The 22,162-nt window shown below is 47.8% G+C and overlaps 4 non-coding genes and 2 pseudogenes across 4 annotated transcripts; all 6 read right to left on the bottom strand.

Moving 5' to 3' along the window:
- Positions 1-11,698: 11,698 nt before the first annotated feature.
- On the bottom strand, positions 11,699-11,864 carry LOC140397231 (U2 spliceosomal RNA; annotated as a pseudogene).
- A 787-nt stretch (positions 11,865-12,651) lies between these two features.
- LOC140397339 (U2 spliceosomal RNA) lies at positions 12,652-12,835 on the bottom strand. The gene has a single exon (XR_011936825.1). It is a non-coding gene; the product is annotated as a U2 spliceosomal RNA (small nuclear RNA).
- A 6,142-nt stretch (positions 12,836-18,977) lies between these two features.
- On the bottom strand, positions 18,978-19,168 carry LOC140397632 (U2 spliceosomal RNA). Its single transcript, XR_011937065.1, has one exon. It is a non-coding gene; the product is annotated as a U2 spliceosomal RNA (small nuclear RNA).
- Positions 19,169-19,953: 785 nt separating this feature from the next.
- Positions 19,954-20,144, bottom strand: LOC140397496 (U2 spliceosomal RNA). The gene has a single exon (XR_011936932.1). It is a non-coding gene; the product is annotated as a U2 spliceosomal RNA (small nuclear RNA).
- Positions 20,145-20,929: 785 nt separating this feature from the next.
- On the bottom strand, positions 20,930-21,105 carry LOC140397298 (U2 spliceosomal RNA; annotated as a pseudogene).
- Positions 21,106-21,707: 602 nt separating this feature from the next.
- Positions 21,708-21,890, bottom strand: LOC140397412 (U2 spliceosomal RNA). Its single transcript, XR_011936860.1, has one exon. It is a non-coding gene; the product is annotated as a U2 spliceosomal RNA (small nuclear RNA).
- Positions 21,891-22,162: the final 272 nt, after the last annotated feature.

Genomic DNA, 22,162 nt, shown 5'->3' with positions numbered 1-22,162 from the left:
ACCTTCCAGTTATACCTGGTTAAAAATAAACTTTTATAAAAGCAACATACTGCGGATGCTGAAAATCAAATTATGTCACAGTCAGATGGTCTGGCAGGAAGAGTCACATGGTCTCAACGTGTTGGATTTGTTGGTCTCTCCCAAAATCCTGCCACACCTGCTGACTTTGTCCGGAAATGTCTGTTTTCCCGGTGTTAGAAATGAACATTTGTGTTTTATTTGGTTTTAGTTGACCTTTTTACTTTACATCAGATTTCTACCTTTGTGTTCTTAATCCCTTTTAGAAAGTATGCCATTTAAATTATTCTTAATTTAATACATGACATGGTGCCTTTTCTCACAAAGTTTTCATTTATGTTAGTTACTTATGTGAAAATTAATTTTCCAATCGTATATCTATTCTATCAAGTCAGTACATCTCCGCCTACCACAATTTGAGACCATCGTTAAAATGTAGTTTTGACTCCAAACTCAAAGTTGATCCAACAAATTACAAACAACATTCATCTTAGCGCCTATTCATGCAGAGCACATTCCTAACCTCCTTCCGTCTATATGGATGCATTTATTCCCAGAATTTAGTCCTTCGATCACTACCAACTGGGACTAATTCTTCTGCTTGCCACGTGACTTCATACTCATGAAATAACCACTTGTTTTTCGTGTTTTTCATGATCAGCAGGTTTTAAACTCTTTGCAGCTAAAGATGTACAATTAAAATTAGTCGCTGTTACAATATGGGAACACAGCAGTCAATTTGTGAGTTGCAATATACCACGGACATCACAGCATTTCAACAAAAAGAACATGTCACCTGATTGTGTGAATTTGCGACAGGGGTCATTATTGGTCAGGACAAAACGGCAAACCCTCAAGACTTCTTCAGCGTGGTCAATTGATACTTTATACTCAGAATAGAGGACATGATGTTCCTCTCTTCACTAGCTCCAATGAAAGCTGACATCCGAAGATGCACAGCTCCCCGCTCAGCAATGCACCGCAGTGCCAGACTTCATTTATCTGTCCAAGTTATGGGGTGGAACCTTAACCTGAAAACGTCTGACTCAGAGGCCACATTGCACCTACTTATCACCTAGCTGACAGCTGTGCTCTGGTCTCATTCATTAGTGTATTAGGTGCTAACTTCTCGCTTAATATTAGACACCAAGATTTACAGTGTAAACCATATCTGCTCCGGCGCCTTTAAAACAATTCAGTGTTGTTGATTATCTGAGAGGTCCTATTTGAAAGATGCGCTGACCGTTCTAATATTCTTTTATTTGTATTGATTTTCTTCCCTCCTTTAGTCGGAATTTTCCTCTCGATAATGTTCAGCGGATTGATGTTTATTTTCCGAGATATTCTTCTCATCCTTTATTAGTAATATAATTTAGTAATATTATTTATTAGTAATATCCCTAGCTTTCCGCTAGGAACCTGACATTACACCTTTAGTCATGACTAGTAAATAACTGCAGTACTGCCTCTGCTATCTTTTCCATTTATGTCCCACTCTCCCCATGTGCTATATCTTGCCGCCTCGTGAATACATTCTGTGGGAATGGATTCCACAGGCTCACCACACATTGGGTGAAGAAACGTGTCCTCATCTCTGTCCGAAATAGTTTACCCTGAATCCTCAGACTGTGACTCCTGGTTGTGGACACACTCATCATTGGTAACATCTTCCCTGCATCTACCCTGTCTAGACCTGTTAGAATTTTGTAAGTCTCGATGAGATAATTTTCCTGAACTTCAGAGAGGACAATCCTAACGTACTGAATCTCTCCGCATTTGACAAATCTACCATTCTTGGTATCAGTCCATACCTGGGGTCAGTCTGATAAACCTTCGTTGCACTACCTCGAGAGCAAGAACATCCTTCCTCAGAAAGGGAGACCAAAACTGTGCACAATATTCGAGGTATGGCAGCAACACATCCCGGCATCTGTACTCGAAATTTCTTGCAATGAAGGCCAAAATACCATAATATAATACTAATCTTTTATTGTCACAAGTATGAAGTTACTGCGAAAAGCCCCTCGTTGCCACATTACGGCACCTGTTCGCGTAAGCTGGTACGGGGATTGAACCCACGCTGCTAGCCTTGTTCGGCACTAGAAACCAACGGTCGAGCCCACTGAGCTCATCCAGCCCTTAACCTCCTTTACCGCCTGTGCATCTGCATGCTTACCTTCAGCGACTGGTGCGCAATGACTCCCAGGTCCCGCTGCACACTCCCCTCTCCCAAATTACAACAATTCAGGTGGTAATCTGCCTTCCTGTTTTTGCTTCCAAAGTGATTAATCTCACACTTATCCAAATTATACTGCATCTGCCATTGATTTCCCCACTCACCGTACCTGTCCAGAGCATGCTGTTGGATTCCGGCATCCTCGTCACAGTTCACCCTCCCACCCAACTTGGTATCATCTGCAAGCTTTGAAATGTTCATTTACATATTCCAGCAGCCGCTTTGCCGATACTTATTTGAAGCTGAACGTTGCTGGGGGCAAATGGAGCCGCGATGCAGCCTTGTGGGAAACTGCTACGGTGCTCTCTATGTTATGCACTGGCCGCCAAAAAACATTCTGGAACAATTCGGGAGAGTGGGAATCGAATCAAAATCATTCATCATCTGAAGATGAAGAAATACAGATCTCCTTGTTGCACGAGAATGGTGTTGTGCAGCCAGTGCACTGAAAATTAAACTTGTTAAACCTGAACCGGTATTTGCCCTTGTAACTTGGTTTTGAAGTGAATACAGAATGCAAACCTGAAGCACGGGTCTGGATGGAAACCTTGTCAGGTGGAGTATTATATATTTCTGCATAAATTGGTTGGTAGAAACCAGATGGTGAGTCCCAGCCGCCAGTGAGAGGACCTGTTGGCGGGAGAGCGGAACGATTAGCATATTGTTACAATCATAGTTAGACATATAATTCCAGATTGACTCATTTCAAATCTCCCTCTTTGCCGAGGCTGTATTTGTACCACGGAACACAGAGCATTACTTTGTGTCTCTGGATGATTGGCCCAGTAATAATTCCACTTACTCGATTTCAAGGATCAGTAACGGAGGGATTTCCGGGCCACTATTGTTCTGTCCATCAGATATGAATCAAAATAACTTGGTGCGAGTTAAGATACAGGGAGCTGTTTTGTTTCTCAGCCCCAATCATAGTGGTTCACAAGACAAAGGTTCATCAGATTCTACTGCCAAAATTCTGTAGGGAAAATGTCGCCAGCCTGTCGCCAGACGGTCACAAATCCACACCAAGCTTGACGGAGCAGGACTTTCCCCCACTTTACCTGTGTGTCATTGTGGCCATGGAAAGAACTTTCAAGGTGTTTTGATATTCCTTGGTATATGAAGTCTTTGGACCTGAAGCGGAGCTTCTGACTCGGCTGTGGGCCCAGTACTCACTGCACCACCAGCAGAGATCCACTGATATCAGGGTGTTTGTTGTGCTGGGATGCAGAATGTAAAAGATAGAAAATGTTCCATCACTTCTGAAAACGGCGGCTGATTCCATTCAGAGAAGTTGACAGTGGACATCGTCACAGACTGTGCAGGCTTACAACGAATACTGAATGGAATAATATATATAAGCAGCTAAAGAAAATACTGAGCTCAGAGTTTAAAGTGTTTTCATTCCATGTGTTGATCTATTGTTACAAAAATGAAACTAATTTCGAGTCTCCTGGACGGCTGATGAAAATTCCCTATTTTAAGTGTAATGTTTTGAATCTATTCAAAGATGTGGAGGTTAGTCAGATTGACCATTCTAAATTTCCCCTTAGTGCCTATGGTTAGGTGCGGGTACGGGAATAGAGGGTTGGATCAGGCCTACGTCGGGTGCTCTTTAGGAGGGTTGGTGCCGATTCGATGGGGCGACTGGTCTCCCTCTGTACTGTACAATTTTTATGATTCTATGATGTTACTGTTTCTCGAATACCTTGAACGAAATGACTGACCAATAGCATGTTATTTTCTGTCTTACAACCGACTGGGTACAGTTTGGGGAAAGAGACATTGAAGAGAAGATAAAGCAACATTCAAAATTCAGTGTGAGGTTCACAATTCGATTCGAGCCGCACCTTTTATTGACATCTTCCTCTGCATTACTGTCACCAGGGCGAGTAACTCACAGATCAATAGGACTCCGAGTGATATGCAGATAACAAGAGGAATGGAAGTGCTTTCATCTTCAGGAGCTGTATTAAAGATTCAGGAAAGTTTTCACAGATAATGGTTTCACCGTGTAATTTTCAATGTTTACATGATTATCATTTTGAGAAATCCTCGCAACAAGGCAATTCCAATGTCCAATTATTCCCCGAATATAAAAATAACAATAATATTGAATGATTTCTATCAACGAGATGTACCTTGAGGCGTGGATGGAGAAGAAGTTGGAGAGAAAAGCGGATCTGTGGAACATGTCGAAAAAAATAAACAATTATTTGGGTTTGATGTTCGAAATTTAGCTGTTATTCTTAATTTATATACGTGCTTCATATTCAGAAGATTTAATCTATAGTGTCCAAAATTGCCCTTAGTGTTGGTTGGGGTTACTGGGTTATGGGGATAGGGTGGCGGTGTTGACCTTGGGTAGGGTGCTCTTTCCAAGAGCCGGTGCAGACTCGATGGGCCGAATGGCCTCCTTCTGCACTGTAAATTCTATGATAATCTATGAAACCAAGAACCAAACACCCCTGTCCAGATCAAGCTCCCACCACTCTGTGCGATGCTTACCGGAAGAAACCACACTGGCGTCTTCCTTGTGATCACAGTCAGCTTGAGGCCACAATGATAAAGGACAATCAGAGAGAAAGGATTCATTTCCAGTGCACTTCACCTCATCCAGCCAGGTAGTACCGTTACCCTGGCCAAAAGAGGCCCCTCCTGGGGCAATAGAGGGGGACCACACTCCAACTGCCTGCACACAACTCTGGCATCGTTCATATCCCAGGAATCATCGCATACCGTGCCCCAAGTGTTGTTACACAATATCGCCACTCGTCCGGAGCATCTGGTGTCACCTCCAGCCAAGCGCAAGATTTGTCCTGAATTTGTCAAAGAAAAAATAATTATTACACTTGACGTGACACAAGCGCAGAATACAATCAGGCAGCTGTTAGAAAAGGTGAAGGAGAACCTGATTCTCCACCGCAGTCCTTGAGACTGTAGTGTGGTCCCTTTATTGTGTTTCCCCCTGTTGATAAGACAGACATGTTGAATGAAGATGACATTAATATGTGAAATTACATCTGCAAACAAAGTAGTTCATTGTGTTACCTGAACAAACAATACCCGCATCTTCCCGATGTTCACAGTTGTGTTGACCCAACGGGTCTCCCTGACATTGCCAAAGTGTCGTCTCATGTGACAGACATTCGATCTCATCGAGCCAAATGTGGCCGGTACCCATTCCAAATGATTTAGCGTCATAGTCAATGAAATCGGCGGTACCGCACTCTAACTGTTTACAGATCACATCTGCATCACGGTTCTCCAGTTTGTCAGAGCACACTGTGCCCCAGGTCCCATTGTAGAACACTTCCACTCTCCCCTCACAGCGATGCTTTCCATTAACCAGACGGAGCTCTTTGTGTTCTATCAATGAAATAACAAACACCCTGTTGGTTCAATTGACCAATTGTTTATCCACAGTGCACTGCAATACATATGTTGCGCCAGTTGAGTTAACATTTTCATTGATATTATATCAGAAAATTAACAGAAACGAGCAGCTGCAACCAAACGATACAGTCCATAATAAGTAAATGTGAATTCCAAACCAGATATTTACATGATGTACCGCATTGAATGACTAGGAAACTTTGCAAAGTTTAGTGTTGGGTGGAGTTACTGGGTTATGGGGATTGGGTGTGGAGGTGTTGACCTTGGGTAGGGTGCTCTTTCCAAGAGCCGGTGAAGACTCGATGGGCCCAATGGCGTCCTTCACTGAAAATTCTATGATAATCTATGATGAATGCGTTCCTTTAAATCAGCCTGGATTGTCAGCAGAGCTTTGACAAGTTCCCACATTGTTAACTCAGGTCAGAAAATGAGAAACCAGCGAGTCAGTAGGAAAGTTGCTGTAAAATTAACTGTAAATTATTCTGTTAGTTAAATAGCAGAAGAACGAACGGGATGTTCACATGGATTGGTGCTGGTTTTACTGTTCCTGATGATATACATCAACTAGTCGTACTTTGCCCTCACAAGTAAAAGTTCCAAATTTATAGGAGGCAGAAAATTGGGCAAGCAGTTACTTCTGAAGAGGACTGCACAATATATAACAGACACGATGGGCCGAGAGGTCTTTTCTGTGCTTTGGATCTGTATGACCCTGTTACGACCATCTGTTGTACGAATAACATTCACAGTGAGTTCAGGAGAACATGTTTTTCTTCTGATTGCCAGAAAGTTGGAGGAAAGTGAAACTCAGAAAACATAAGATACTTGAGGCGGACAGCACCGATGCTTTTACACTGAGAGTATAAACGGAAGTGAGAGGAGAAAGAATCGGAAGGGAACATAGATCCGGTAGGCTGAATCAACGTTTTAATGCTATTTGTGTGCAGAATAAACGCCACACTCGGCGTTAGTCCGACTAACCTACGTCAGTGCAGTTCCGACCAAACTCGGGGATATATCTTCAGTATGAAACTTCGCTGAAAACTGAAGGAAATACGATCTTTACCTGAGCACATGATCTCCACATCTTCTTTATGATTACAGTCGTGGTTTCCCCACAATGCATGGGGGCATTGCCAGATAGACGATTCGTTCCCGGAACAGTCCAGCTCATCAAGCCAAATGCTGCCTGTGCCTGGTCCAGACGGAGCAGGAAATGGAAGCTGCAATGCATTTCCACAGGCCAGCTGTTTGCAAACCACGTCAGCGTCTGTCAGGTCCCAGGAATCGTCACAAACTGAGCCCCAGGTCCCAGAGTAATAAATCTCCAATCGGCCAGCACACCGGCTTGCCCCGTCAGATAGCCTTAACTGTTTGTGTCCTGATAGAAAATAATGCAGTGGAATATTATCCTTCTAACACAAATTCATATCACTGTTTAATTCAAACTATTGTGTAACAGCCGGCTGAATTAAAATCTCCCTTTCAAGCTGCTGTTCACAGGTAAATGAATACTTGTTGTCCAACACTTTTGTAGTCTTACCTAAATGTATAATATGGTGACTGGAAAATAACGCCGTGAAGGCAATGTGGAACTGCTCTTCAATGGGACGTCGGGAAATGCCTGTTCCGAAAATCTGAATCAACCGATACAAATCATTTGGAAATTGATAAAGCGCGCAGTGTTTAGCACCGCTGCCTCACCGCGCAGCGGTCCCAGGATTAATCCCGGCCATGGGTCACTGCCAATGTGGAGAATTCACATTCTGCCCGTGTCTGCGTTGTTCTCACACCCACAACCCAAACCTGAATAGCGTATGGTGATTTGGTCACGCTAAATTGCCCGTGAATTGGAAAAAATTAGTGGGTCCTCTCAATTTATTTTATAAAATCTGCACCGTGGTTTTCGGGATTGGCCCATTCTATGCTGGATAGAATGTTTCGCCCGCAATTGTCTAATTATGCCAATTAATAAGTCTAAACACAATCCCTTTAAGCAAACATTTTATGTTATGTTTTTCACTGCATACTGTTTTGCTGCCCATATTTCATCAGATATCGCCATAATGTTCTTAATGGTACAAATCAGAAAATGTTCAATGGGTTGGTAGCATCATTGAGAGAAAAAGCGGCTTAACCGCTCAAGCACTGACCCTCCCCGCGAATTCACCACACTTCCGGCTGAAAGTTTCAGAAGATCCATGTTCTTTCAAGACAGGAGGATTTCCCAAATGCCTAGCTGGGAAACCAATCTTGCTCCCTTCAAAAACGCTAATGCAAACAACACTTTCCAAAGTGAACCGCGCAAATTTGATCTCACCAATAATGCCCACCGCAATTACATTGCCTCACACACTCCCCCCGCCTACCAAAATCACCTATTTGATCTATCCTGCACTTTCATCCTATAATATAATTTAGCTTTAGAATATCATTGTCATGTTCAAATGCACAAATACATCAATCGATCCCCCATACTTAATGAGGAGGCGTCTTCGTATTGGTATTGTTACTGGACTACTAATGCAGAGACCTGGGGATAGCTCTGGGGGCGCGGCTTCTAATCCCATGTTACGAAATGGTGGAATTTGAATTCAATTAAAATCTGTAATTGGACGTCTATTGATGACAATGTAACCATTGTCGATTGTCGTAAAAACCCATCTCATTCACTAATGCACCTCAGGCAGGAAGTCTGTTGTCCTAACCCGTTTTGACCTACATGTGACTATAGCCCCACACACCAATGCGGTTAAGTCTTAACTTCCCCCAGTCTGAAATAGTCTAGCACTCCACTCAGTTTAAGGGCAATTAGATATGGGTAACAATTGCTGGCCCAGACAGCGACGCCCACATCACAAGAACGAACAAAAAAAATCAACAGCCCCGACATTGGCTTTTGACAGACAATATCAGAATTCCTTGACTTAAACCTTTCCTCTCCCTTTCAGTTGCGCTGTTGAAACCTACCCCTCTGACCAATTCATTTGTCATCGTTGTCATTGGTCCTTATTGGCTATGTCTGTATTTACTGTGGGGCGGGACCTAGAGATTTATAACGTTGTTCAATCTGTCAGCATAGTTCCAAATATGTGTTATTACTGCCCATGTTCATCCTGGCTCCAGTGTTAAATAATTGGTCCACAGGCCCCTGAGGAAGAAATGACATGTTCCCATTGCCCATGACACATTTCCCGTTCATTTCAGTCACAGTGACCTGTTTATTCACCTGAACACAGAACCCCTACGTCGATGCTGTCAGTGTGAGGCGACTTCGGTGGGAATGAGCTGCAGTTCCAGAGATGCGATTCGTTTCCTTTACAATGGACATAATTCACCCACACTGACCCTTCATCCTCTCCGTATTGTGAAGAGTTATATGCGGCTATCGCGGCTCCGCAGCCCAGCTGTCTACAGACCACGTCAGTGTCATTCAGGTCCCATCAGCTCTCCTGGACTCTGCCCCAGCTGCGGTTGTAGTAAATCTCCACTCGGCCATCACACCTGCTACCCCCATTCATCAATCTCAGTGACCAATTTTCATCTGTGTGAAGTGAGACGTTGAGAACAATGGTAACAGTGAAACAAATTAACGCAGATTTAGATCATCTTTACCCCAGACTGCTTCTCTGGTGCAAGAGTGAAGGGTGTGACTACGCGGATGCTGAGCACTGTCAGGCAGGAAGCTGAACAGTCAGCATTCGTGGTCCGTGTCAGAAACAATGACAAAGAGGGATAGAGTCATGCAAATACTGTTTATCGAAAGCCAGAGTTCGCTCGCACGTTGGCCGGTATATGTAGAAAGATCCTTATTAGGTACTGCACCAAATGCAACTCTGTTTTTTTAACATTAGCAAACGCATGTACACCTAGCTGGAGATTAGATGCTGGGGTTTGGACATAAATTTCCTCCAATATGGGCAACAGTTCTGCGGAAGAGGGATCAGGGAATGTTGGGATAGGTTGCAGCTGAACGCAGTCGCGTCCCAAATCCTTCTGGTTCAATTGGCTAGTTCCATCGGTATGGTCAGGACAGATTTGGAAGACATTTTGGAGCTATGAGGTAACATTAGGGGAAATCAATCACGTGCAGAGAATCGGTACAGGCAGCTAGCACGAGAGGAGGGAATATTGCGGCATTATCTGGGATTACAGGAGAAGAGAATGTAACTCCTTTGAAATTATGCTTGCAGTCTAGGTATGTAAATTCAGAGTGTGGGAAAGAATTTGCCTGTAGTGCCGAATACGAGAACTATTATTCTGCCATTGCAACGGTGAATTGTCTCAAACAGCTGCAGGAATATGCAAAATGAAAAAAAAAAATAGAGACATTAAGGAGGAGACCAAAGTCCCGCAAACAGCCATGTGAGAGTGGCCAATAATCTGTCCTGTGTGATATTGAGTGAAACAAAATACAGGAGTGGACACGCCGGACTTCTCCTCTAATTACCCTCAATGTAGTGCTGAGGATTTTTTAACTTCCCGATTTGACCGGGTGTTCAGAATCCTGAGAGTTCTGTGAAACACAGATATGGACGCAATGTTCCCGTCGGCATAGGGCGAGGATGGGAGGAGGGGCAGGTTTAAGATATTTGACAAAATAACAATTGTGACCTCAGAGTACTTTCATAGGCAGTGAGTGGTTTGGATCGGAAATGGACAGTGTGGGTATAATGGACGTGAAGATCAATCATGTCATTGAAAAGAGAATTGATCAATTATGTGGAAGGGAAATAACACTGGTCTGTGAGGGCACTCCAGAGTTGCGAAAAGTTGAGTTACATTTCCAAACCGCTTGCACGGTCACGATGGAACGAATGGCCGCTTCATTTTCTGTGCCACATTGTACTTTGCTCTGATTATCTGGATTGAGGGCACTCACCCGAGCAGATGACACTGGCTTCATTTCCATGGGAGCAGCTAAAATCGAACACGGATGAAAGCGGACACTGCCACAACCTGGACTCGTTCCCGCCGCACCTGTAGTTCTCCTTCCACACTGGGCCGGTTCCCTTTCCAAAGGGAGCACCTCTCATGATGTTCTTTACCGCCCCGCAATGAAGATGCTCACAGATCATACTGGCGGCTTCTAAACCAAAGTAAACATCACACAGCGTCCCCCAGCGGTCTCCGTGTAACACCTCCTCCCGTCCTGAGCACCTGTCCTGGCCACCAACCAATCGGGGACCATGTTGTCCTGTTTCGGATATAAACACGGACCCACGTAACTTGTAGATATCCATTAGGATAGTCACACGTCAAAAGTAAGGAAAGTAAATTATACCAAGGCACCTATACCCACTGCTCATGTTCACCAAATAATCATTTTAAAGGAGTTAAAATGGTGCGGGACACTTTTAAGAAGCTGCCTCAACTCAAATGTGAGTGTTCATCCTGAAAATCAATCTGATGGAATATTGCCGATTATAGAGTGTTTAAAGGCGACATTGTTTCGATTCCAACTAAGTATAAGCTGTTTAATTAAGCAGATCAGTAGGCGGCGATCGCGGGTCAGGATACCACCCCCCCACCCCCACCACCCCAGGATGACCCCCGCACACTTACCTGCCAGGTCCCGCTGTGTGTGAGGTGAATAATTCATGTCGGCAGGACTGGGCAAAGCTTTACGACCACTCGGTCCATCGGGGCCCGGAGAATCGTCGGGGGGGCCTCCTGTTTTTGTTGGGGGCCCTTGTGTTGCTTTTCCGCATTCTGTGCCGTGGTGTCTTTTACGGTGGAGGGTGTATGAACCTCCTCTCTGGTCGCCTTTTTAACTCCGCTGCTGATGATCTGTGCATGTGTCGCCCCGCGTTTCGGGCAGGCCCTGTAAAGATGTGTCCCTCCTGCCTGCAGTTTGTGCAGAAGGTCACACTGCAGTTTGCGGCAACATGCCCCGTTTTGTGGCATACTCGTGGCTGTCCCACGTCGTAGAGGTAACCACGATTTACTCCAATAGCTAAACTGGAGGGAGTATGCAGGATAGTTCTGTTGCTGTCTGTTCTTAGGGTCACCTTGACCTGGTGCGCACTTGTCCAGATGCCGAAGGTGTCTTTCACTTGCACGCTGTCACTTTTCAGCTCAGTGTACCTGGCGATGAACCATCTCCCAGTCCCAAAAATCAATTCAATATTCGGTCCCTAGAGAGAGGACATATCAGATATTAAACTGATAAGAACAGATACTACACTTGATCTGAGCCAAAAGGCCGAGAAGCGATAGCCCATATTTTCCGGCGATGGCTCTTGTCCTCCTCATCCACCGATATTCAGGTGCACCTTGCTGCGCTCGACTGTGCTTTGGAACTTTTAGTCTACGCTCACTGTTGGTCAAGAGACATCCAGCTTGGCCGAGCACGGTGGAGTCTGTGCATGCAGAACCAGTAAAACACAACACGAAGACATCGTCTGGCAAGCTGTCCCCTGACGTCACCAGATGAAATGGAGACACTGTGAAGGCCCAGTGACACCCAACGGAGGGAGTCGAAGTAATCTCCACCTTTGTCGAACAAAGGGCAATCCGTGCAAGCAGCAAGTACTGGCGGAATTCAACAGAGGGCAATGTCTAGTCTCCCTGAGCTCCACCCTGGCGTGATGGTCGTGGAGTCAGGAGAACGAAAAGAGACGCCGTGAAGGTGTACCTACATCCAAATCAGGATGCCATTCAGTCTGTCGCCACACTACCCCGTTGTGCAGGATGAAGGGATGTGGTAACTGAAGTGAGGAGAAGGCAAGTCGGCACCCGGGGGTGAGGGTGAGTCGGCTGTAAAAAGCAGCAAGAAATCTGTGTGGCATATCAGCTGAAAACGGAGCCTCGCTGCCGAAAGTCCGCGAGTCCATCGGCTCGCAACATTCATGCACGAAGCTCCCGCCAGCAGAAAAGCTAGCAATGCTTTGGAGCCTGGAAGGCCTTAAATTGGTCAGGATGAGACAACTGGACAAGATAGAAAAGGGGAAGACAGGTTTTGCGCCAGTTTCTGCTTTTGTACCTTTTGCTCCCAAGAGCGGGCGAAAGGCACCATTCCTGGAAGCATTGCAAGACCAGGTTGATGTGTGGAGCGGAAGGAGCAAGCCTCTGAACCATCTCCGAGTCCCAAAAATCAATTTAATATTCGGTCCCCAGATAGAGGACATATCAGATATTAAACTGATAAGAACAGATTTTTTTTTTTTTTTTAAAAATACACTTTATTCATCAAAATTTATCATGAGCATTACAGAAACATTTCAAATTGTCTTGACTGTACATTTTCGGCAGGGTTACATGTTGCCTTGACTTTCTTCCATTCAATTTTGCTTTTGTCGTACACATATCACTCTTTACATTACAATTCCTTCTTAAATATTTACAGTGGCATGTTTGTTTTATACATTGGAGTGTTGGTTGCCCAGACCGAGGGGCTTTACACTGTTACGCGCCCCTCGGTGTACATTTGCTGGAATGACTTTACACAGTGGTCTTTCCCCATTGCGCCTTGGTGGCAGCTGCCCCAAGCTTGAGTGCGTCCCTCAGCACGTAGTCCTGGACCTTGGAATGTGCCAGTCTGCAACCCTCGGTCGAGGACAATTCTTTGCACTGGAAGATCAGCAAGTTTCGGGCAGACCAAAGAGCGTCTTTTACCGAGTTGATGACCTTCCAGCAGCAGTTGATATTTGTCTCGGTGTGTGTCGCTGGAAACAGTCCGTAGAGCGCAGAGTCCTGTGTCACAGATCTGTTCGGGATAAACCTTGACAAATACCACTGCATCTCTCTCCAGACATTCTTTGCAAAGGAACATTCCACAAGGAGGTGTGTGACCGTCTCATTTCCCCCACAGCCACTCCGAGGGCAGCGTGCATTGGCGCAGAGCCTTCGGGTGTGCATGAAGAATCTGACAGGGAGGGCCCTTCTCACCACCAGCCAAGCTAGGTCTTGGTGCTTGTTTGAAAGTTCTGGTGATGAGGCGTTCTGCCAGATGACTCTGGCCGTCTGCTCCGGGAACCATCCAACGTCCTCCACGGTCTCCTTTTCCCTGAGGGCCTCGAGGACATTACGTGCTGACCACTGCTTCATTGCCTTGTGGTCAAAGGTGTTTTTCTTCAAAAACTTTTCCACGAAGGACAGGTGGTACGGTACGGTCCAACTACTTGGAGCGTTCCGCGGCAATGAGGCCAGGCCCATCCTTCGCAACACCGGCGACAGGTAGAACCTCAGTATGTAGTGACACTTGGTGTTTGCATACTGGGGGTCCCAGCACAGCTTGATGCAGCTGGACACAAAGGTGGCCAACAGGATGAGGGAGACGTTGGGTACATTCCGCCCTCCCTTCTCCAGAGGTTTGTACATGGTGTCCCTTCGGACACGGTCCATCTTGAATCGCCAGATAAATTTGAAGATGGCCCGGGTGACTGCTGTGGCATAGGGTCGGGTTATGGGCCAGACCTGCGCCACGTACAGTAGCACCGAGAGTACCTCACACCTGATGACCAGGGTTTTGCCCGCAATGGAGAGGGAGCGTTTCTCCCACCAGCCCAGTTTCTGTCTTACCTTTCCTATGCGCTCCTCCCAGTTTTTGGTGCACGCCCCAGCAGCTCCGAACCATATCCCCAGCACCTTCAGGTAATCTGACCTGACAGTGAAGGGGACAAAGGACCGGTCGGCCCAGTTCCCAAAGAACGTGGCCTCGCTCTTGCCACGGTTTACCTTGGCTCCCGAGGCAAGTTCAAACTGATCGCAGGTGGTCAAGAGCCTGTGTACAGACGCAGGATCCGAGCAGAAGACGGCAACGTCGTCCATGTACAGGGAGGCCTTGACTTGCATGCCTCCACTGCCTGGGATCGTCACACCTCATTTACCCGGATCCCTCCTGATGGACTCGGCAAAAGGTTCTATGCAGCACACAAAAAGGGCAGAGAAGAGAGGGCAGCCTGCCTGACTCCAGATTTGATCTGGAACTTTTCTGATTCCCACCCATTGATTGAGACTGCGCTATGGATGTTTGTGTAGAGCAGTTTGATCCAATTGCGAATTCCCTCCCCAAACCCCATTTTGGAGAGCACATCCATCATGTAGGTGTGCGATATTCTGTCAAAAGCCTTCTCCTGGTCAAGGCTGATGAGGCAAGTGTCCACCCCCCTGTCCTGCACGTAGGCGATCGTATCCCTGAGTAGCGCGAGGCTATCAGAGATCTTCCTGCCGGGTACAGCACAGGTCTGGTCAGGGTGGATCACCGACTCCAGAGCAGACCTGACCCGATTGGCGATGACCTTTGCTAGAATTTTGTAGTCCACATTCAACAGTGAAATGGGTCGCCAATTTCGAATTTCTTCCCTTTCCCCCTTCTGCTTGTAGATGAGGGTGATGATGCCTTTCCTCATGGACTCTGACATGCTGCCTTCCAGAAGCATACTCTCGTACACTTCCAGCAGGTCTGGGCCCATCCAGTCCCACAGAGCTGAATACAACTCAACCGGTAAGCCGTCGCTTCCGGGAGTTTTACTCGTCTCGAAGGACTTGGCGGCCTTTGTCAGCTCGTCCAGAGTTAGTGGTTTGTCCAGGTTTTCCAGCTCGCTGTCGCCTATGACCTCCGTGATAGTCGACAGGAAGGTCTGGGAAACATTGCTATCTGTTGGCTTCAGGTCATACAGTCCGGCATAAAAGGATTGGCTGATCCTCAGGATGTCAGACTGCGATGACTTTTCAGAGCCATCTTCTTCCTTCAGGCTGCTGATCACAGAGGTCTCTTTGTGGACCTTTTGGAAGAAGAAGCGTGAGCACTTTTCGTCCTGCTCCACGGAGCGGACTCTGGAACGGAAGATAACCTTGGAGGCCTCCGAGGTGTAGAGCGAGGCTTGCTGGCCCTTCACCTCTTGGAGATCCTCCTTGACATCCACCACCATCGACTGCAGCTGGAGCAAATTTTGCATACTTTTCTGGAGCCTGGACATGACCCCTCGTCTCTCTCTCACCTTTTGAACGCCCTTGAGGATGAAAAACCTCTTGATATTACCCTTGATTGCTTCCCACCAGAGATGTGGGGCCTCAAAGAGGGGTTTCACGGTTCTCCAAACTTTGTAATCCCTCCTGAGTTCCTCGATGTTCTCAGGGGTCAGCAGTTTTACATTTAGCTTCCACGTCCTCCTGCCTACCCCCTGGTCTTCCTGCACGTGGCAGTCGGCCAGTAGGAGGCAGTGATCAGAGAAGAACACCGGCGTTACGTCGGTGGACCTGACCGTGAAAGCTCGGGACACAAAAAAGAAGTCTATCCTGGAGCGGACGGACCCGTCTGGCCGTGACCATGTGTATCTACGCTGCGCGCAGTCTGCAGGGTTGCTGCAGACGTCGAGCAGCTTGGCGTCTTTTACCGTTTCCATCAGGAGTCTGGACGTAGCGTCTAGTTTGCTGTCGGCTTTGCTGGATCGTCCAGCCGCATCGATGATGCAGTTGAAGTCACCACCCAGGATGACCGGCTTGGAGGTGGCCAACAGCAGTGGGAGTTGCTGAAGGACTGCCAGCCGCTCACTTTTTACGGCCGGGGCGTACACATTAATAAGTCTGAGAGGGGTGTTTTTGTATTTCACGTCTGCTACGAGGAGGCGCCCGCCCACCACCTCCTTAACGTCGGAGATGGTGAAGTTGCCTCCCCGCAGCAGAATACCCAGGCCGGAGGAGCGGCAGTCGTTTCCTCCTGACCAGATGGATGGCCCGTGGGACTACCAGCTCGACCAGCGCCTGTAGTTGCTGAGGTGCGGAATTCCGCACTCCTGCAGGAACAGTAGGTCAGCTTTTACATTTGCCAAATAGTTGAGTGTGGCTACACACCGCGAAGTATCTTTGATGCTTCGCACATTTATGGATGCAATTTTTAAACCCATTATAAAAAGATAGATTTACCCGTCTCAAGAGTCCAGAGTCTATACAGTTGGCTGTTCCAGCTGTTGAATGTTCCCCAGCATGCCGGTGGTGCTCGCAAACTTTAGCACAGTTGCAGGGCTGAGAAAACTGTTCTGGTCCGTACTGGCCGCGTGATTTTGATGCAGATGCATTGGGGGGGGGGGGGGGTGGTGTAGCCCTGGGGTTCGTCGTGGCAGTCAGTAGGTGTTGGGGATGCAGGCCGGTCTTCACCTGGGTTGTTGCTGCTCGTTGCTATCGGAGGTTGGTCTGTGACCTTGTTTTCTTCCCGGTCGGTGGTCTGGGGGTTCTGTGCCTTCCGTTCCACGTTGGTGCTTTGCCTCTTTATCTGAGGCCGATTCTTGTCCTGTTTTCCCTCATCGGATGAGGTGTCGGCACTAAGTGCGCCGGCTGAGAGGTGTCGCTTTTTGCCACTACCCCTCAGGGGGTTCTTCAGTTTGTTTTTTTGTTTCCTCTTACGTTTGTCCCTGTTCACGGTTTCCCAGGGCTCTTTATTCTTTGTCCCATCCTCTTCCTCTTCCATTGAGTGTTCCTCCTCAGATGGGGCTGGGGTTGGGTTGTCAGGAGGTGCTGGGGCCTCTTCTTTTTGTTGGGGGCCCTTTTGTTGCTTTTCCTCATTCTGAGCCGTGGTGTCTTTTTCGGTGGAGGGTGTATGCACCTCCTCTCTGGTCGCCTTTTTAACTCCGCTGCTGATGATTTCAGCGTATGTCGCCCCGCGTTTCGGGCAGGCCCTGTAAAGATGGCCGGCCTCCCCACACAGGTTGCAGCACTTGTCTTCTTTGCAGTCCTTAGTCATGTGTCCCTCCTGCCTGCAGTTCTTGCAGAAGGTCACACTGCAGTTTGCGGCAACATGCCCCGTTTTGCCACAGGTGTGGCATACACGTGGCTGTCCCACGTAGTAGAGGTAGCCACGATTTACTCCAATAGCGAAATTGGAGGGGGGATGCAGGATGGCTCCGTTGCTGTCCGTTCTTAGGGTCACCTTGACCTGGTGCTCACTTGTCCAGATGCCGAAGGTGTCTTTCACTTGCACGCTGTCACTTTTCAGCTCAGCGTACCTGGCGAGGAACGTGAGCACATCAGATACAGGGACGTGGGGGTTGTACGTGTGCAGTGTAACAACCCGATTTCGCTGTGCCGGTAGCGTAAACAGAGGTTCCGCAGTCAGGATCGACAAGGGACTCTGGTTACCTTTTTCCTTGAAGACGTTCAAGAATTTGATGCACGCTGCGACGCTCTTGAAGGTGACATCAAAGAAACCATTCTTGGGGAAGTTTTGCAAGCAGAAGATCTCTGTTGCTTTAAACCCACAGCACTCGAGCAGCACCTTCTTCACGAAGTGTTTCCGGTCCAAAGGTGACTCTCCATCCGTTTTCTTCACTGTGACTCGGACAGTGTTTCGCACGCCCCAGCCTGGTGGTCGGGATGCAGCTGCATCCATAGCTCGTACGTTGGGTGTGAAACTGTATCGGCGTTAGGCCTAAACCCGAGGTTTAGGCCAGCATGTAGATCCACCAATAGCAGCCAAGCTCCAAACGTTTCTTCTTTGGCGACTTCAATCCCTCCGAGTTCTCCAATCCACGATCGTCATCGAAATCCTCAGCTTCCCTCGATCAAATGAGACTACACTTGATCTTAGCCAAAAGGCCGAGAAGCGATAGCCCATATTTTCCGGCAATGGCTCTTGTCCTCCTCGTCCACCGACATTCAGGTGCACCTTGCTGCGCTCGACTGTGCTTTGGAACTTTTAGTCTACGCTCACTGTTGGTCAAGAGACATCCAGCTTGGCCGAGCACGGTGGAGTCTGTGCATGCAGAACCAGTAAACACAACACGAAGACATCGTCTGGCAAGCCGTCCCCTGTCGTCACCAGATGAAATGGAGACGCTGTGAAGGCCCAGTGACACCCAACGGAGGGAGTCGAAGTAATCTCCACCTTTGCCGAACAAAGGGCAATCCGTGCAAGCAGCAAGTACTGGCGGAATCCAACAGAGGGCAATGTCTAGTCTCCCTGAGCTCCACCCTGGCGTGTTGGTCGTGGAGTCAGGAGAACGAAAAGAGACGCCGTGAAGGTGTACCTACATCCAAACAGGATGCCGTTCAGTCTGTCTCCACACTTCCCCGTTGTGCAGGATGAAGGGATGTGGTAACTGAAGTGAGGAGAAGGCAAGTCGGCATCCGGGGGTGAGGGTGAGTGGCCTGTAAAAAGGAGCAGGAAATCTGTGTGGCATATCAGCTGAAAACGGAGCCTGGCTGCCGCAAGTCCGCGAGTCCATCGGCTAGCAACATTCGTGCACGAAGCTCCCGCCAGCAGAAAAGCTAGCAATGCTTTGGAGCCTGAAAGGCCTTAAATTGGCCAGGATGAGACAACTGGACAAGAGAGAAAAGAGGAAGCCAGGTTTTGCGGCATTTTCTGCTTTTATACATTTCCGCCCCAAAGCGGGGTGAAGGCACCATTCCTGGAAGCACTGCAAGCCCAGGTTGATGCGTGGAGCGGAAGGAGCAAGCCCCTGAACCATCTCCGAGTCCTAAAAATCAATTTAATATTCGGTCCCCAGATTCAGAACATATCAGATATTAAACTGATAAGAACAGATACTACACTTGATCTGAGCCAAAAGGCCGAGAAGCGATAGCCCATATTTTCCGGCAATGGCTCTTGTCCTCCTCGTCCACCGACATTCAGGTGCACCTTGCTGCGCTCGACTGTGCTTTGGAACTTTTAGTCTACGCTCACTGTTGGTCAAGAAACCTCCAGCTTGGCCGAGCACGGTGGAGTCTGTGCATGCAGAACCAGTAAACACAACACGAAGACATCGTCTGGCAAGCCGTCCCCTGTCGTCACCAGATGAAATGGAGACGCTGTGAAGGCCCAGTGAAACCCAACAGAGGGAGTCGAAGTCATCTCCACCTTTGCCGAACAAAGGGCAATCCGTGCAAACAGCAACTACTGGCGGAATCCAACAGAGGGCAATGTCTAGTCTCCCTGAGCTCCACCCTGGCGTGTTGGTCGTGGAGTCAGGAGAACTAAAAGAGACGCCGTGAAGGTATACCTACATCCAAACAGGATGCCGTTCAGTCTGTCGCCACACTTCCCCGTTGTGCAGGATGAAGGGATGTGGTAACTGAAGTGAGGAGTAGGCAAGTCGGCATCCGAGTGTGAAGGTGAGTGGCCTGTAAATAGCAGCAGGAAATCTGTGTGGCATATCAGCTGAAAACGGAGCCTGGCTGCCGCAAGTCCGCGAGTCCATCGGCTCGCAACATTCGTGCACGAAGCTCCCGCCAGCAGAAAAGCTAGCAATGCTTTGGAGCCTGAAAGGCCTTAAATTGGTCAGGATGAGACAACTGGACAAGAGAGAAAAGGGGAAGCCAGGTTTTGCGGCATTTTCTGCTTTTATACATTTTGCGCCCGAAAGCTGGGAGAGGGCACCATTCCTGGAAGCACTGCAAGACCAGGTTGATGCGTGGAGCGGAAGGAGCAAGCCCCTGAACCATCTCCGAGTCCTAAAAATCAATTTAACATTTGGTCCCCAGATTGAGGACATATCAGATATTAAACTGATAAGAACAGATACCACACTTGATCTGAGCCAAAAGGCCGAGAAACGATAGCCCATATTTTCCGGCAATGGCTCTTGTCCTCCTCGTCCACCGACATTCAGGTGCACCTTGCTGCGCTCGACTGTGCTTTGGAACTTTTAGTCTACGCTCACTGTTGGTCAAGAGACATCCAGCTTGGCCGAGCACGGTGGAGTCTGTGCATGCAGAACCAGTAAACACAACACGAAGACATCGTCTGGCAAGCCGTCCCCTGTCGTCACCAGATGAAATGGAGACGCTGTGAAGGCCCAGTGACACCCAACGGAGGGAGTCGAAGTCATCTCCACCTTTGCAGAACAAAGGGCAATCCGTGCAAGCAGCAAGTACTGGCGGAATCCAACAGAGGGCAATGTCTAGTCTCCCTGAGCTCCACCCTGGCGTGTTGGTCGTGGAGTCAGGAGAACGAAAAGAGACGCCGTGAAGGTGTACCTACATCCAAACAGGATGCCGTTCAGTCTGTCGCCACACTTCCCCGTTGTGCAGGATGAAGGGATGTGGTAACTGAAGTGAGGAGAAGGCAAGTCGGCATCCGAGTGTGAAGGTGAGTGGCCTGTAAAAAGCAGCAGGAAATCTGTGTGGCATATCAGCTGAAAACGGAGCCTGGCTGCCGCAAGTCCGCGAGTCCATCGGCTCGCAACATTCGTGCACGAAGCTCCCGCCAGCAGAAAAGCTAGCAATGCTTTGGAGCCTGAAAGGCCTTAAATTGGTCAGGATGAGACAACTGGACAAGAGAGAAAAGGGGAAGCCAGGTTTTGCGGCATTTTCTGCTTTTATACATTTTGCGCCCCAAAGCGGGGAGAGGGCACCATTCCTGGAAGCACTGCAAGACCAGGTTGATGCGTGGAGCGGAAGGAGCAAGCCCCTGAACCATCTCCGAGTCCTAAAAATCAATTCAATATTCGGTCCCCAGATTGAGGACATATCAGATATTAAACTGGTAAGAACAGATTTTTTTTTTTTTCAAAAAATATACTTTATTCATAAAAATTCATCATGAGCATTACAGAAACATTTCAAATTGTCTTGACTGTACATTTCCGGCAGGGTTACATGCTGCCTTGACTTTCTTTCATTCACTTTTGATATTGTCGTACACATATCACTCTTTACATTACAATTCCTTCTTAAACATTTACAGTGGCATGTTGGTTTTATACATTGGAGTGTTGGTTGCCCCGACCGAGGGGCTTTACACTGTTACCGGCCTCTCGGTGTACATTTGCTGGAAAGACTTTACACAATGGTCTTTCCCCAATGCGTCTTGGCGGCAACTGCCCCAAGCTTGAGTGCGTCACTCAGCACGTAGTCCTGGACCTTGGAATGTGCCAGTCTGCAACACTCGGTCGAGGACAATTCTTTGCACTGGAAGATCAGCAAGTTTCGGGCAGACCAAAGAGCGTCTTTTACCGAGTTGATGACCTTCCAGCAGCAGTTGATATTTGTCTCGGTGTGTGTCCCTGGAAACAGTCTGTAGAGCACAGAGTCCTGTGTCACAGATCTGTTTGGGATAAACCTTGACAAATACCACTGCATCTCTCTCCAGACCTTCTTTGCAAAGGCACATTCCACAAGGAAGTGTGTGACCGTCTCATTTCCCCCACAGCCACTCCGAGGGCAGCGTGCATTGGCGCAGAGCCTTCGGGTGTGCATGAAGAATCTGAGAGGGAGGGCCCTTGGCACCACCAGGACATACCAGATATTAAACTGATAAGAACAGATACTACACTTGACCTGAACCAAAAGGCCGAGAAGCGATAGCCTATGTTTTCCGGCTATTTCCCGAGTTATCCTTTTACCCTTAATGAGCTGGTAAAATTACTTAGAACGTTCGTTCATTTTACCTGCCTGTATCCTTTCATGTACCGTTTTTGCTCTCCTAATTTCCTTAAGTTCCCAGTCCACATTGCCTCGCTGTGCCGAGGACCCGGGTTCGACCCAGGCCCCGGGACACTGGCCGCGTGGAGTTTGCACATTCTCCCCGGTTCTGCGTGGGTCTCACCCCACAACTTAAAGATGTGGGAGGTAGGT

The sequence above is a fragment of the Scyliorhinus torazame genome, chromosome 20 (genome assembly GCF_047496885.1).
Source record: "Scyliorhinus torazame isolate Kashiwa2021f chromosome 20, sScyTor2.1, whole genome shotgun sequence".
Classification (NCBI taxonomy): domain Eukaryota; kingdom Metazoa; phylum Chordata; class Chondrichthyes; order Carcharhiniformes; family Scyliorhinidae; genus Scyliorhinus; species Scyliorhinus torazame.
Note: the sequence above shows the minus strand (reverse complement) of the source record. Positions and strands in the feature narration are given on the sequence as shown.